Source organism: Callionymus lyra, chromosome 8 (assembly GCF_982586985.1).
Source record: "Callionymus lyra chromosome 8, fCalLyr1.hap1.1, whole genome shotgun sequence".
Lineage (NCBI taxonomy): Eukaryota > Metazoa > Chordata > Actinopteri > Syngnathiformes > Callionymidae > Callionymus > Callionymus lyra.
In genome coordinates this window covers 8,584,230-8,598,592 of record NC_141825.1, presented here as the reverse complement: position 1 = coordinate 8,598,592, position 14,363 = coordinate 8,584,230, and positions in this window count along the sequence as shown.

Here is a 14,363-nt window from a genome sequence, read left to right as displayed (position 1 = left end):
CAGCACCAGGGGGTTCTATTTCTGTGAGCGATGGGTTTGCAGGCAGGAGTTGCACCAGAGTTACACGACACCGACGACTCCGGTGTGTGTTTGAAGTGTTGCGTCAGAGAAGCAGATGAATGTGGAAAGTTTAAAGACATGAATAGATAAGGAAAGGAAGTTTTTAGTTGTTTTAAGTTGAGTTTTTTAAAGGCCTATTTTGGTCAGACAGATAGTGGTGTGGATACTTTAACACGCAGCAGTTAAGGTGATGTCCAAGGTGTCACTATGACATGTCAGATTGTCTAAATTACCAGGTTAACTTCTGCTTATTTACCTCAAATAACATGACATGCCAGAGTTATTATGACCTAAGAAGGCCTCTGTATCCCTTAAGAAACTTTATTTAAATATTACCAGCTTTAGTTCAACACAACAAATCATCAATTACTGACACACGGACTATATTTTATTAACATTTGTACGATAACTTCGGTTTGAAGCGCAAACATTATTTCTTACTTCCTCTTCTTTTCGTCAACTCCCTGCCCTCTTGTGGTCATAAGAAGTATTGCTAATACTTAATAAAATAAATAAAAGCAATTTCCCTAGAAGATCTCTAGAGGGATCAATAAAGTTTATCTATCCATCGAATAAAAACTCATAAAAGAGGCTTGTTCATTCAAAAGGGCCATTGCACATTTTAAATGTGACAAAATGTTGAACAAAATCTTTTCTTCTTGGCCACTTTGTTTACGTTGCACTTCTTTTTACGCAGGCTTTTATGTGTCACCTTCTTTTCAACAGCATTCAAAAATACAGATCTGACGTTTACTAAAATGATTATGTGTATCAGGTGTCTGACTGAAAAATGACAGATTTTCCCAGATTTGATCGTTCTTAACCATTGTGTTATCTCAGGGTCAAGGTGACCCAAAGGCCCAAAAACAAATGTCAAAGTGATCGCCCGCACTGTCTTCCATGAATATGTACGCTGAGTTTGTTCACCTCGACCCAGAGACAACAAAAGGCATACTTCATACACATTTGTTTTAGGGCCTTCAGGTCCCCTTGACCCGGACATAAGAAGGCTCTAAAATAGAGTTTGGCTGAAAAGGGGCGCTAAGTAGACTCTGCCTTTTTAGGAGAACCTTAAGATCGAGCAAAACCCTTTCACAGACGAGCAGTATGGAGGTTTATTGATGTTCTTAAGTGTCTTTTCGGAGGACGTTCGTCCCTTAGTTGCCTCACTTCGACGAATGGACATTACCCAAAAAAGAACAAGATTATTCTGAAAATAATACCAACCCTTAGTGGACATGAGTGTGAATAGAAAATTAGTCAAGTCTGAGTTAACTATCACTTTAAATTCTAGTGTGTAAAATTCCCACACTATTGAATGCATCATTCGCATATGACGATATGTGAAGCAAAAGTTTGTGTGTTTCTTCCTGTCTTGTATGTAAACATGTTGATGTTGCAGTGTGTAAATCCCAAATGGTGAGTGTAATGTTGTTTTACTGATTTATTAAACTCATCTACCGATTCGATCTTACGTTTCCTTAATAGTGAAAGATCTTAAGCTGAGAGAAACTCTAGGAACATATTCTTTCACAGCGATCTTAAGTCATCAAGTAAGTTATATTTATAGAGTGCTTTTCTAGACCAGGGTCACAACAATTAAAACAATACTCAATAAAATATATGCTTAAAAGGTCAAGACACCACCGAGACAAACACAGGAGTCTCAGAGAATCAAGGAAAAGCCTGTACAAATGAAAGGGTCTTAAGATGTTTCTAGAAGGAGTCAGTAGATCAAACAGAGATGGTTCCAAAGCTAAGGAGCAACAGCCTGGAAGGATTTCTCTCCTCTGGTCCGAGAGCGCGTTCAGGAACCATCAGTAGATTCTGATCCACAGACCTCAGAGCCCGAGTTGGGGTGCAAGTCTGGATCAGATCACTGAAGGAAGGTGTGACCATGAATAGACCTATAAGTAAGAACCAGAATTTAAAAATTGATCCTGAAAGCAACTGGCAGCCAGTGAAGAGATTGAAGGATCAGAGAAATGTAAGTTCTTCTACTAGAGCAAGTCAGAATACCAATCTTAAGAGCCCAAAAGCATCCTAACCGGTCTGGGTAACACGACCAATGACTCTTGTAAGTATCAAAGGGTAACAAAATCTAAATAGAAGACTTTACTTTGTACTTCTTTAATGAACAGTTTATCATGTTTTCTACTCAATGTGTTAGATGCTGCATCAAGGATTATATTTGTCAAGTTGTGTGTGTTCGGACCACAACTCTGCCTAAACATGAAAAGGGCTTGACCACTTGTCGAAGGATGCAAAGGACAACTCGATTCTCTTTCTTTGGTTTTTATTTTCTTCTGATGATTTCAGTCGAAGATTCCAGTTCGGAATATAATTGACACGAAAGAATAGGTTGAAAACCTTTAAAACAGAAACATGCATTAGTTTTAATACATTTCAATAAAGGTCAACGTTTTGTTAAATAAAATGTTCATATAACTTGCTTTTCCAACCAAGTTTACAAAATGATTTAAGTACGTGCTTTAACGATCCGTTTTAAGTGCAAACCAAAAGACAAAATTCAAGCTTAAATTAGCTTAAACAAAAGTATCTTAATAAATTATTAGCACTCAGGAGCAAACATAATCCTCATTAAAATTAGTTTCTTTCCTACCAGTTGCATCTTCTTGGTGATTAGGAGCTGTGGTCATGTTTTCAGGAGCAGGTGAGAGAGACAACATTTAGGCCATGCTGTTCTGGTGGGTGCGCAGGTGAATTCGGTCCTACCGGCAACACAGGCCAGGATGTTGGTCCCACCAGAGTCTTTTGCACATGTTCGCCCTCTTCTGGTTTGGAGTGCAATTGAGTCTTGACTTGACAATATTTATGATGCTCAAATATAACAACATTATTAATAGTGGAACAAACCAACAATTTGAGCTCGGCCTTATTAAACCTTGTGTTGTGTAACTGTCTGCATGTAAATGACTTGTTATCATCTCAGGTCTTCGCTAAACAACGCGCGCCGTTCATCATTTGTTTGAGCAAAGCAGACTAATAATTCAACTGTGCCGCCTCACTTATTTATGGAAGTGTGCAATTGATAAAATGCCAGGAAGGAGTAATCTTATAAAGCACCTCTCGCACAAACCTCTTTGTCAGAATAATCAACACAATCTGCATAATTTACATTACTTACTTAGATGCACACAGAGCCCGGGCTTAAAGTAAAGAAGTTTGTTTTCTCGTGTTTGTGCCTATTAGCCACAAATTAATTAATCCCACCATCCGAAGCTTCATTAAGCCACCAGCGATATTAATGCATCGTCTGTTTCCCAGAATGCAGCAGGAAGTGGCGCGGAAGCGCTTTTGTTTTCACAAACATAATCACATTTTGTTGCAGCGCCACGAAATAAACGCCCCGCGTTGGTGTTTTAATGTATTCCGGAGCTGTTTGGATTCTCGCTGGAGGAGTCCGCGGGGAGGATTTCTGAGTTCACGCAGATATTTGTTCGTAGGATGCGGACGGTTGTGAAGCTGCTGACGAGTGAATATTGACGCCGCGTTCATCTCTGCAGAAAGGCCGGTCCGGAGCGACACCGATCACACAATGACCGGCGTCTCGATGCTCGTTCATTCAGCTTCATTTCCTTCGGCCTTTTTAGCGGCTCCTATCCATCAACCACGTGAGAACTCCGGCTCCTCCATTTAATATTGTTTGTTTTGTTGTTTGTCAACACGACAGAAAGGAGATTTTCTAAAGTACCCCCCCCTCCTCAACCCACCCTCACCACCCTCCTCCTCTGTACCCCGGTGAAGAATACACACAGCGTTGCCATGGAGCTCATTGATGTGCAAATGTATCCATTTAAATATTTTTAAGAGGATCAGCTCAGATTACGCCAAAGTTTGACAGAGATAATTCGATGGCTTGTGTAGCAGCTTTGTTTGCGGAGACCATCATTCAGGGCACGTCGGACCACCTTCACAAACCACATAGACTTTTTAATGAAGTTTACTTTTGAGAAAATGGGCTTTTTCTTTCGCGCTATTATGAGGCTGGAATCTGCAGACTTCGCTTTAGTAAGTTAATATTTTAGTTATGTAATCCCCCCCCCCGAGGGTTGAGGAGAGATTTTTTTTTATTTAATAAAATAAGAGGAGAAGTTTAAGTTAACACGCTTCCATTAAACAAGTCGGCATATACGTGGCATCAATCCAACGGATATATTTGCTTCTTTTTTTTTCTTGCATTATGGATAAACGCACCATGGAGACCCCCCAGTATTTAGGACAAGGGAGAAGAGCTTAAATATTTATGCCTAAGCCTCTCGGGGCCCGCTATTAGTAGTAAAATGTTTTACTTTCTGAGGCTGTCACTCCGCTCCGGCTCCCATTAACAACCGGGCTGACAGAGACCTCTGGGTCAAACACTTTGAGGCAACAAAAGACCCCGATGAAATCACTCACCGAGACCCAAATTACTTCTGTGTCATTGCTGAACAATATTTTCTCCCCACAGCATTCCTCCCTCTGTTAACGCCATGACCCTTCCCTTCTACATGTGGACGGATTGTTTGTCTACAACACTGTGGGGGGGGGGGCGAGAGAAGTTCATGGACAATGTTCCCGGACTGTGTCGGACCGCCGCAGTGGCAGGCGAAAACCCCTCCCTCTGTTTTGTTGTGCTTTGTGGAAAAAGTTGATAAGAAAGGGTTGTAAATGGAGATGGGCAGTTGGAAATGAACATGTTGGGGTGGAGCGGTGGAGCGGGAAATCCAAATATACAAGACCTCAAAGCAAACTGAGAGAAAAGAAAGAGAGTTGATGTTGGAGGGAGGGAGGGGGGGACGCAGGTCTGACACTCACCACAGGAGAAATGAAACAGTAAATTCAAGACAAAGCTTGTGGTTTCAGCTGACAAAGACAAAACCAACTAACAAATACTATTATAAAGTTATGTATAATTTAGATATTATAAAGAAATTCACCATTTTACGCCAAACAACAACTTAACCCTTAATTTTTCACTACAGTTCTATTTTAAAAAGCATTTTTTTATAACCTTCAATCTGTATCACACGTCTAACTTAGCCTACAAAATACCTTAAATTCAAGTTTTTCTTTTCAATGTTTGTAAATGATGTTATTTAAATGCAGCCATAAGTTCACTAACGTATCTAGCTTCAATTAACAAGCTCTAGAAAATGTGAAATTGAATATCAAATCTATCATTTTTAAACAATTTTGTCAAGGACATAGAAAATTACATTATTTTTTAATAATGCTTGATAATGAGTGGAGCGAAAGTATAAAGTATCATGACATTCTATTCTATATTAATTATTGTATTCTTGTCTTTGAACTATGTTCTTTATCTTAAGACTTGGATTGTGTGATCTTGTACTTTCTTTTTATAGAAACTTAGTTCTTGTTCTTATTTTTTATTTTTATCAATTATCATCAGTATTTCTGTGTACTAATTGGGAAAACAATTTACCAATAAAGTTCTCTCTATCTATCTATATATATAATTTTATACATGTATCCCGAACCCTTGCAGGAGCCAAGGTCTCAAGCAGGCTAGTTCTCACACATTTAGACCGGATTCTTTAGAAAATATTCATCCTGTAACATAAATTTGTAGAAACCATTCATAGTGACTTATCTCTAAAGTTAACATTTTCTAGTTTAGTTTTTTGCGATTGCTTTTTTTTTCCATAACTCACCGCTGGGTAACACGCTGTATGTTTCCACAAATACAATTGACATTCTTTACACCTCCAATTAAATAAAAAATTGAATGTCATTTCAAAGTTTCAACTGAAATAAATGTTTGCATGATGTGTATCCATTACAAGCTGGTAGAAGATAATATTAAAGTATACCTGAGATAGGAAACTATTTAGTGCCATATCTTAGACGTAGGTAAAATAATAAATAATAATAATAATAATAATAACAATAAAAGGAAATATCATTTGTAAAATGAGATTTAATAATCTTAATAGTTTATTTATTTGACCGTACATAGAAGGGTAGCTAGAAACCTAAGATGCTTCTTGGTAAAATGTACAGTATCAACTAGTTTAAGAACCTCCACGTAAAGAGACCACCCCTATATCTCTGTGAGGGTCCCGGACACAGAGTGGGCGTGGAGGAACCTCTTCAGTCCTAGACACACATGAGTGCATATTTGGTGGCCCTGGTGGTAAAGAGGAAATGGATAGAGGAGCAAGAGAATGGAGGTGGACTGACCTGGAACAGGCCACTGTGTTGTGTGGTTGACCACCTAAATCCATCCTTACACACTTTTCATTTATATTTAAGAGCAAATAAAACTAATTGTTTAAAAAATCAACATCCAAATGAAAAAAGTCATTCACCTTAAGATCTATCTTGATAATCTTCACTTCTCCATGTGTGGAGACCAAGTCTATCTTCACGCGTCGACGCTCCTCAGTCTCGCTTCTAAATGTGATATGAAACCAAAAGTCAATATTTGTTCTGGGCTTGTTTGGTAAATAATCCTGAAACCGGGGCCTGCTTGTGATGAAGTGGCTGAGATCTGATCAAGCAAAAGTGAAGATTATCCCTCAAGCTGGATACGATCAGCGAGAGAATGATTGGCTTTCAGCCGAGCTAACGAGCAACATGAAGAGAGACACAATCGGATGAGCCGCGAACAGAATCCGAAAGGAGCGAGAAGGCAGGGGAGATCCAAATCCCCTCTCAACCCTGAGTGGGTGGTCCCTTCACTGTGGGTAACCGTGCAGTAGCCAAGCATTCGCTGAGGTTTTTTTTTTTTTTTTTTTTAAAGGAGGACGGGCTCTCCAGACGCAACATTCAGCCTACATCCACAGAATTAGATTCATGCTACACTGACTTTATTTAAACTCAGGCTCCGGGCAGCGGCAGTGTTAAATGACAGGCTTCTCCTTCTTTTTTTTTGAGGGGGGGGGGGGGTCTTTCTCTGGATTAAAGGATGATTCAGGAGATGGAGGGAGAATGGTGTTTGAAAGAATTCAGTCAAGGAGAAAGAAGTTTATGTGAAGAAGTAACTGAGAGTTGCCAACGTGGTTTAAACACAGTAGACATGCTGTGGAAATGCAGCATCTCTTCGGGTCCTCTGGAAGAAAATCTTTCACGATCCTGAAAGCCTCATTCCCAGAGGATTGGACCGTTTAATTTGTGCCGTTAAAATTTATTTTTGCGGATAAAAGTCACTTTTTGGTGCATGAAGTGGAACAGAGTAGTGAAAATATTTTTCTTTAAACAAATTCAAATATTAAGTAAGTTGTAAAATAGCAATTTTAAGAGATGACAAAATAAGGACAAATATATAAAGCTATTTATATAAAATAATAAAATTTAAAACAGTGAATAAAAAAAGAACATTTTGTTAATGGAATTCCAATTTTAACAGACTAATTAAATAAACAAATAAACAGAAAGAGATAAAAGGTTGTTTTTTTAATAGCATCATTGCTTTATTTTAATCAATACAATGACAATAATTAGGAGATATAAAATAATAGCAAAACAAATATTGTTATATTAAAAATATATTTAGAAAATTTCAAATAGAATAAAAAGCTTATATAACAAACCAAAATATATCTTCATTAAATTAAACTAATGGTTAATCAGCTCCATTAAATAATTAAATAATTAATAATATGTGCAATAAATTAAAATGTAGGCAATAATTAAAAAAGAGACTTGTTATACTTAAGTTAAGGTAACTTAAGTAAATCTTGACTTCTAGAAGACTAGAAGTCCAGCAGAGTTACTGTTTGGAAAGGAAGTCTATAAAAGAACAGAACGGTCGATTATCAAAATATCAAACAAAGATTGTGTTTACCAACTGACGCTTCAATGACGGCGAGCCTGGGAGTGAAAAGCCTCCTCGCCCGTAAGCCCATGAGAAATGTTTGAGTTGGCCCCACAAGTCATGCATTTGAAAGATTTCAAAGAAACCTCCAATTAAAAGCAACAAACAAGTCTTTGGAATGCGAGCTCACACAATTAAAAGTGTTTCATGAGTGTATTAGAGGAATAAGTTGTGAATTAGCACTTTGAATACACAAGGCTGTTCTCATCCCCGGGGCCTTTCACTCATCCATGATGCCGAGGCAAAGAGTCCTTTTTGAAGTCGGCCGGGTCTCTTTCTTTTCTCGCCCTCACTCCGAGCAAAAGAAGATTGAGTCGGCCTAATCTGCTGCTTGTACATTTGAATGTCTTCTGCAAAGAGCTCATCCTGGCCGCCTGATAATGGCCCAGGTGCAGAGACAGTGGCCCCGGCTAACTTTGTCTCCGTGGGGGCTGTAAATCATGGGGGAAGCCCACCCTTTGAAGATACCAGCTTGCTCTCCCTGCTGATTTGTGACCCCTTCCAGCCCCTGCGCTACGCTCCCGCCGACCACAGAGGGCGTCAGAAGGAAGCGGACCCATGAACTCGAGGACCCTCCATCAAGCTTCACGACACACACTCCAACGAGGGGCTCCTGGATGCCAAAGGTCAAGTGGAAAGTTGTTTGCGTCGCTAAGATGTGTCGGTAAAACGGGAGCAAACAAACTCACAATGGCGTAAACAACACACAGGGGAGAGTCGGAACTGATGCTAAAACTCGCTCCGTTGTCCACTTTCCAATCCGTTTGAGGGCCACAATTCTATAAGTATATTTCAACTGTTAACACAGTTTAATGATTTTTCTGGTAGGAGAGTATGTTGTACTGTGTGTGATTTATTTTGGAGCCAAAAAGATTAGTTTGAAGCTCTTTTAGGCAACATAACAAGACTTTGCCGCAGGTGTGACACATTATTGAGCTTATATTATTACATTAAATCACATTATATTACATTATTGAACACATAATAACGTTTATCTGTTAATTATAAGAGATACTTGTGGACAAAGCGTGTTAAACGACTGATGATTAACTATAAGAAAAATAGATATTTGGCAAAACGACCACATCATACCAAAAACTACTGACATGTATCTGCGTTTTTTTCCCCAAAAAACATTTCATTATCTTGAGTCTACTGACTTCTTCAAGAAAAATCTTTTGAAAAGAAAAAACATTTTTATTCGTGCAGGCTTTTCCTTGATTTTCTAGAACTCCTGTGTTGTTCCGGGTGTTAACTTGACCTTATAAGTACATATTTTATTGTGTATTGTCTTGATTGTTTAAGCGCTTTGTGACCCTGGTCTGGAAAAGCGCTATATAAATATAAATTACTTACTTACTTATTATCACTTTTGTTTTGTACACAAAATGACTGGAAGGAGACGTTCATGTTAAGAGAGAAATACATTTTTTCTACTCAAAGGAGAAAATGAAAAACAGTATTTTAAGATGTACTTTAAAAACATCGACTAAATTTTACAGGATTTTAAATATTGAATATATTTTAATAGTGCTTGACAACGACATCCATGAATAAAATCCTTCTTACATTTATGGGATTTATAGTCGAGCTTGCAGGTTCAGGATACATCCTCCAACTAGTGTTAATATTTAATTTACATTTTCAAAAAATGTAACTAAAAGTGAGCCATCAGTTGCTTCTTCTGTCCGAAATGTCAAAATGTAGTTTTAGGTAATGATACAATAATGACCGTGTATCACTGTACAGTGTGTACTGAAGCTCATAGCTAAAGAACTACACACAGACACACAAACAAAGCCTGGGCTTAGCGATTGTTGTCTACAGTGGCATCTAATGATGGCTGAGAAAAGAAATTAGTCGGCCATTGCGCGCTCTCTTTGACGTGGTCATTGAGGTGGCCCGAGTTCAGCCCTGTGTAGCTACACTGGTTTGCATTCCCCTGTTTGTCATGTAGATGCTTATTTACACTTGTTGTCAGGGACAGGCTGGAAGCACAGCAGTGGCTTCCACCGTGGACCGGATAACAATGAGCGGCGGGGAGCAGCCCGGCGAGACATTTAGCCACAGAGAGGGACTTTAATACCTCTTAGCATGCACACAAACATCCCCAGTTGTTTCCTATGATTTACATGATTGATTATGCCAGGATCGCAGTGTAACTTCATACCGCTCTTGTTTATCAGTAAGTATCAAGTAGTAGCTTATGTGAAGAGCATGTGGCAAAACAGACAAAATGACACGGAATGCCTGAATGATTTCGTCAGTGTCATAGCTATTGATTTAAAAACTCAAATCTTTATGGTATTATCAAGAAAACCATTACAAAATGTCTGTATATAATCCTGTCTTAATTCAATATGTTATGAGATATTTAAAGTCTGTTTACTGTGGCGTTATTGCACGAAACTTAATTTGATCAAGAAGATAAAGAGTAAGTAAGTAAGTAAGAAATATTTGTAGAGCGCTTTTCTAGACCAGGTTCACAAAGCGCTTAAAAAGTTGAAACAATACCCAATAAAATATATACTTAAAATGTCAAGACAACACCGAGACGAACACAGGAGTCTCAGAGAATCAAGCAAAAGCCTGCACGAATAAAAGTGTCTTAAGATGCTTCTTGAAGGAGTCAGAATAACTCAAAAAAATAATTGGACATTTTTCAATTAAACTTTTAGAAAATACCATATTTAGAAATCGTAAAATGTTTTATGGGTTTATTTAGATATAGGATGGTTTGGGAAGGTTTTGGTCAGAGTTAGTATAAGCCCCAAAACTTGACCTTATAAAACACATTAAACATTGAGTCACTAAAATGTGATTTCTTTTTAATGAAATTTTGGGAAAGGAATAGTTTTTTTTTACGCGACAGCAAGGACAAACAGGGGTAGGCAATACTCCAAAAAGCTCCAGTTCCTCTTCCTGCATCTCTTCAGCATCAGTATGTCATACCATTTTAGTATCAATCCAATACTTGCAGTTGATTTTGTATTGATGTCTTTGGATCAATAGAGCTAATGTTACAACTCTAGGTCTTTAGATTAAGTCCAGGAACATGAACCTGTCATGCCGTGAAACAGAACAAATCTTGAATTCTAAAAGTTGTATTATTTTATTCTTTGTTTTATAAAGGAAAGTTAAGTGAGCTCCTTGGCAGGGGTATGTGCTGTCCCACAGATTTTTTTTCAATTATTATTTTTTTTTAATCTTCCTTATCTGTCCTCAGTGTATAGATAGATAGATAGATAGATAGATAGATAGATAGATAGATAGATAGATAGATAGATAGATAGATAGATAGATAGATAGATAGATAGATAGATAGATAGATAGATAGATAGATAGATAGATAGATAGATAGATAGATAGATAGATAGATAGATAGATAGATAGATAGATAGATAGATAGATAGATAGATAGATAGATAGATAGATAGATAGATAGATAGATAGATAGATAGATAGATAGACCTGTTTTTAAATTATTTTCCCGTAAACACTGTGTCATTATTAGCAAAATACAATTTTCTGTCCGATAAACCAAACTTATGGACTAAATTAGAGTCAAAGAACTTTGAAGTTTCTACATAGAGGGAGGATAACGGTGGTGATATGTTCCTTTAAAAGAGCTTCCTTCGCACTTTCACTGGATTTCGTCATCTCGTTCATTTGCATAATAATTTAATGAGCCCCTCCAAAAAAAAGTTTAAAAAGCAGGACATGTCAAGACGTTTTTCTTTGTATCATCATAAACTGAAGTGCCGACCAAAAGTGTTATGAAAGAGAGGATATGCACGGGTGTTATGATCCGGTTCCACTTCCTAGTCCATCACGGTATGACCTAAGATGGTGGTAACAAAACTCTTGAAAGTAATCTGCAGTCTTTCTGGGTTTGCGCACCTTTTGTCACCTTTTTTGTTCGGCGACTTCCTGAGAAGACAAGCCATGCGTTTGGAGGTATCGGCAGCTGCGGTGCTACGCGCCTCTGATCTGGGGCGGCCATTGACTTCCTGAGATTTGAATTAATTACTTGCTTCACAAGAGAAGCTGGATTGCCGTGGAACCCCCCCTAAGAAGTCCGCTCATTCTTCAGGAAACTGCCCCATGGACTTGCAGATGGTTTCGCTGAGACTCGCTTTCCCATCGAGAACAATTACACAGGGGATTGTGTCGCTGACATAAACCTGGAGCACACAATCTCTATTCGGGAACGTTTCAAAACAGCCATAGGGGTGGTTTGTGACTTAACATAAATTAGACCACCAGGGAATGGGGAGATCTGAAGTGGCGGAAGGGCCAATATTGCAGATAAACGTACCCACAGCCTTGGAACTGTGACACCAGAAGCAGATCATCAGCATATTAAAACCTTTTTTTTTTTTTTATTTCTGACCAGCGCTGTCAACGCACACGACGTCGGTTTAATCAACTAACATGTTTCTGACGAGGACGAGAAAAAAAGGTGTTGACAGTCATTAATGACGTGAAGGGACAATTACAGCCGGTACTTTAGGGGGGCTTGTGTAGTGAGGAAGGGATTAGGGTCAGCGGCAGCGTTTGTGTTCCGGGGCGACTTTCAATTGGCTCAGCTCCGGTGTTTGGTCTTGTTAGCGCCCGGCGGGCCCCGATTCTCTCCCGCTGAAGAGGCGAGTACTCTTCAGCTGTGATGAAGTAGCCAAGAACGCAGAGGTTAGCAGTGGCTGCTAATTAACCTCGCATTGTGTCGGCTCACAAAGAAACAAAAGAACAAAGTGGAAATCTCAATGCAGGAGATAATCACAATCACAATGGCTGTAGTGCCGGATCGTGCACTTAATGGGGATTTTCACACCGGTCGCGACAACATGAGATTGGATCAAAGACAAGATGAAGTTACATTAGCAGAACAATGTGTTCTTGTTATGCAATAACAAGTCCCCATCTGGGATGTCCCGGATTTTGGGGAGCGGGCCAACGAGTCCGTGACACTCATGGCTGGCTTTCCATTTCCTTTGGAATTCAGCGGAAACAAAATTGCTGAACAGAACCGTTAATGGACACATCTGAAGTTTGAATATTTCAGCTAAATGTCATGATGTCTTATTGCATAGTTTATACCTTTGAATGGCACCTGCTTGTGAGAAGGGGTTGAACTTTAGAAATAGTGCCCAAAACAAACCTTCAAATGTTCTTTTTTTTTTACATTTATTTATTTCATTGAAGAGTCTAGGAATTGTGCAGTAGAACGCTTTAGCTATTATTTCAATGGTGTTCTTCACTAGGCAACCACGTGACCCACTTTACAGCAGTGGGAGGAGACGACACTTACATTTGGTTGCATTCATTTCCATCGGTACCAAGGATACTTTTTGGTGCTTCCCTTGGCACAACAACAGTCTTTCTCTTGTTTTGTAAAGAGGGCTGGATACACTTTTGTTTTCACAACAATGTAATTACACTTGTCTATGACGGGAACCAGAAAAAAAAACATGTTTAATTTTCTGTAGTGACAGTTTTAGAAAACTAAAAGCCAGCTCAGACCATGCACAGTTTGAGTCAGTCAACAAACTCACATTTTTTAGTCACTGGATCCACAACTTTTTGGAATACATCTGAAAATGTGGAATCTACGTATGACTTTATAAATGCACCGCAATCTTTTGAATGGCTCACGGGCGTTTTCTAATGCCAGTGTTTGAGCAGAATTTAAATGTTGTTTCCGGGCGACAGAACCGTGTTACTGCAGTGTTTTGGAATCTAAGTTTCATTCCCATGTACATAATGTTTACAAAACAAGACAAAGGTTCTTACTGTATCTGTTGGGATTCACTCCAAAGAACCAAACCCTCCCCAGTATCGATACGTGGCCGTGGTAAAGTAGGACACGGATAAATGAATGAGTTTAAGATGTCGGTTTAACATTTTACCTGCGAGGAAAACTTGAAAAGTCTCTCAGTGTTTCATACGACAACCCTCTGAGGTGAAGCAGGTTGTTGGTCAAGTGGACACTTCTTTGTGTCTTCTCGTCTGGACTATTGCAACAGTTTGTTTCCATGTCTAAACAAGAAGGATCTGTCTCGCCTGCAGTTGATACAAAACTCTGCAGCGAGAATAATGACCCGCTCTAGTAGAAGAACTCACATTTCTCTGTTCCTTAAATATCTTCACTGGCTTCCAATTTCTTTCAGGATCAATTTTAAAATTCTGGTTCTTACTTTCAGATCTATTCATGGTCAGACTCCTCCTTACATCAGTGATCTGATCCAGACTTACACCCCAGCTCGGGCTCTGAGGTCTGTGGATCAGAATCTACTGATGGTTCCTGAACATGGTTCAGGACCAGAGGAGAGAAATCCTTCCAGACTGTTGCTCCTAAGCTTTGGAACGATCTTCCTCTGTGTTTGATGATCTACCGACTCCTTTAAGAAACATCTTAAGACATTCTTATTTGTTCAGGCTTTTCCTTGATTTTCTGGAACTC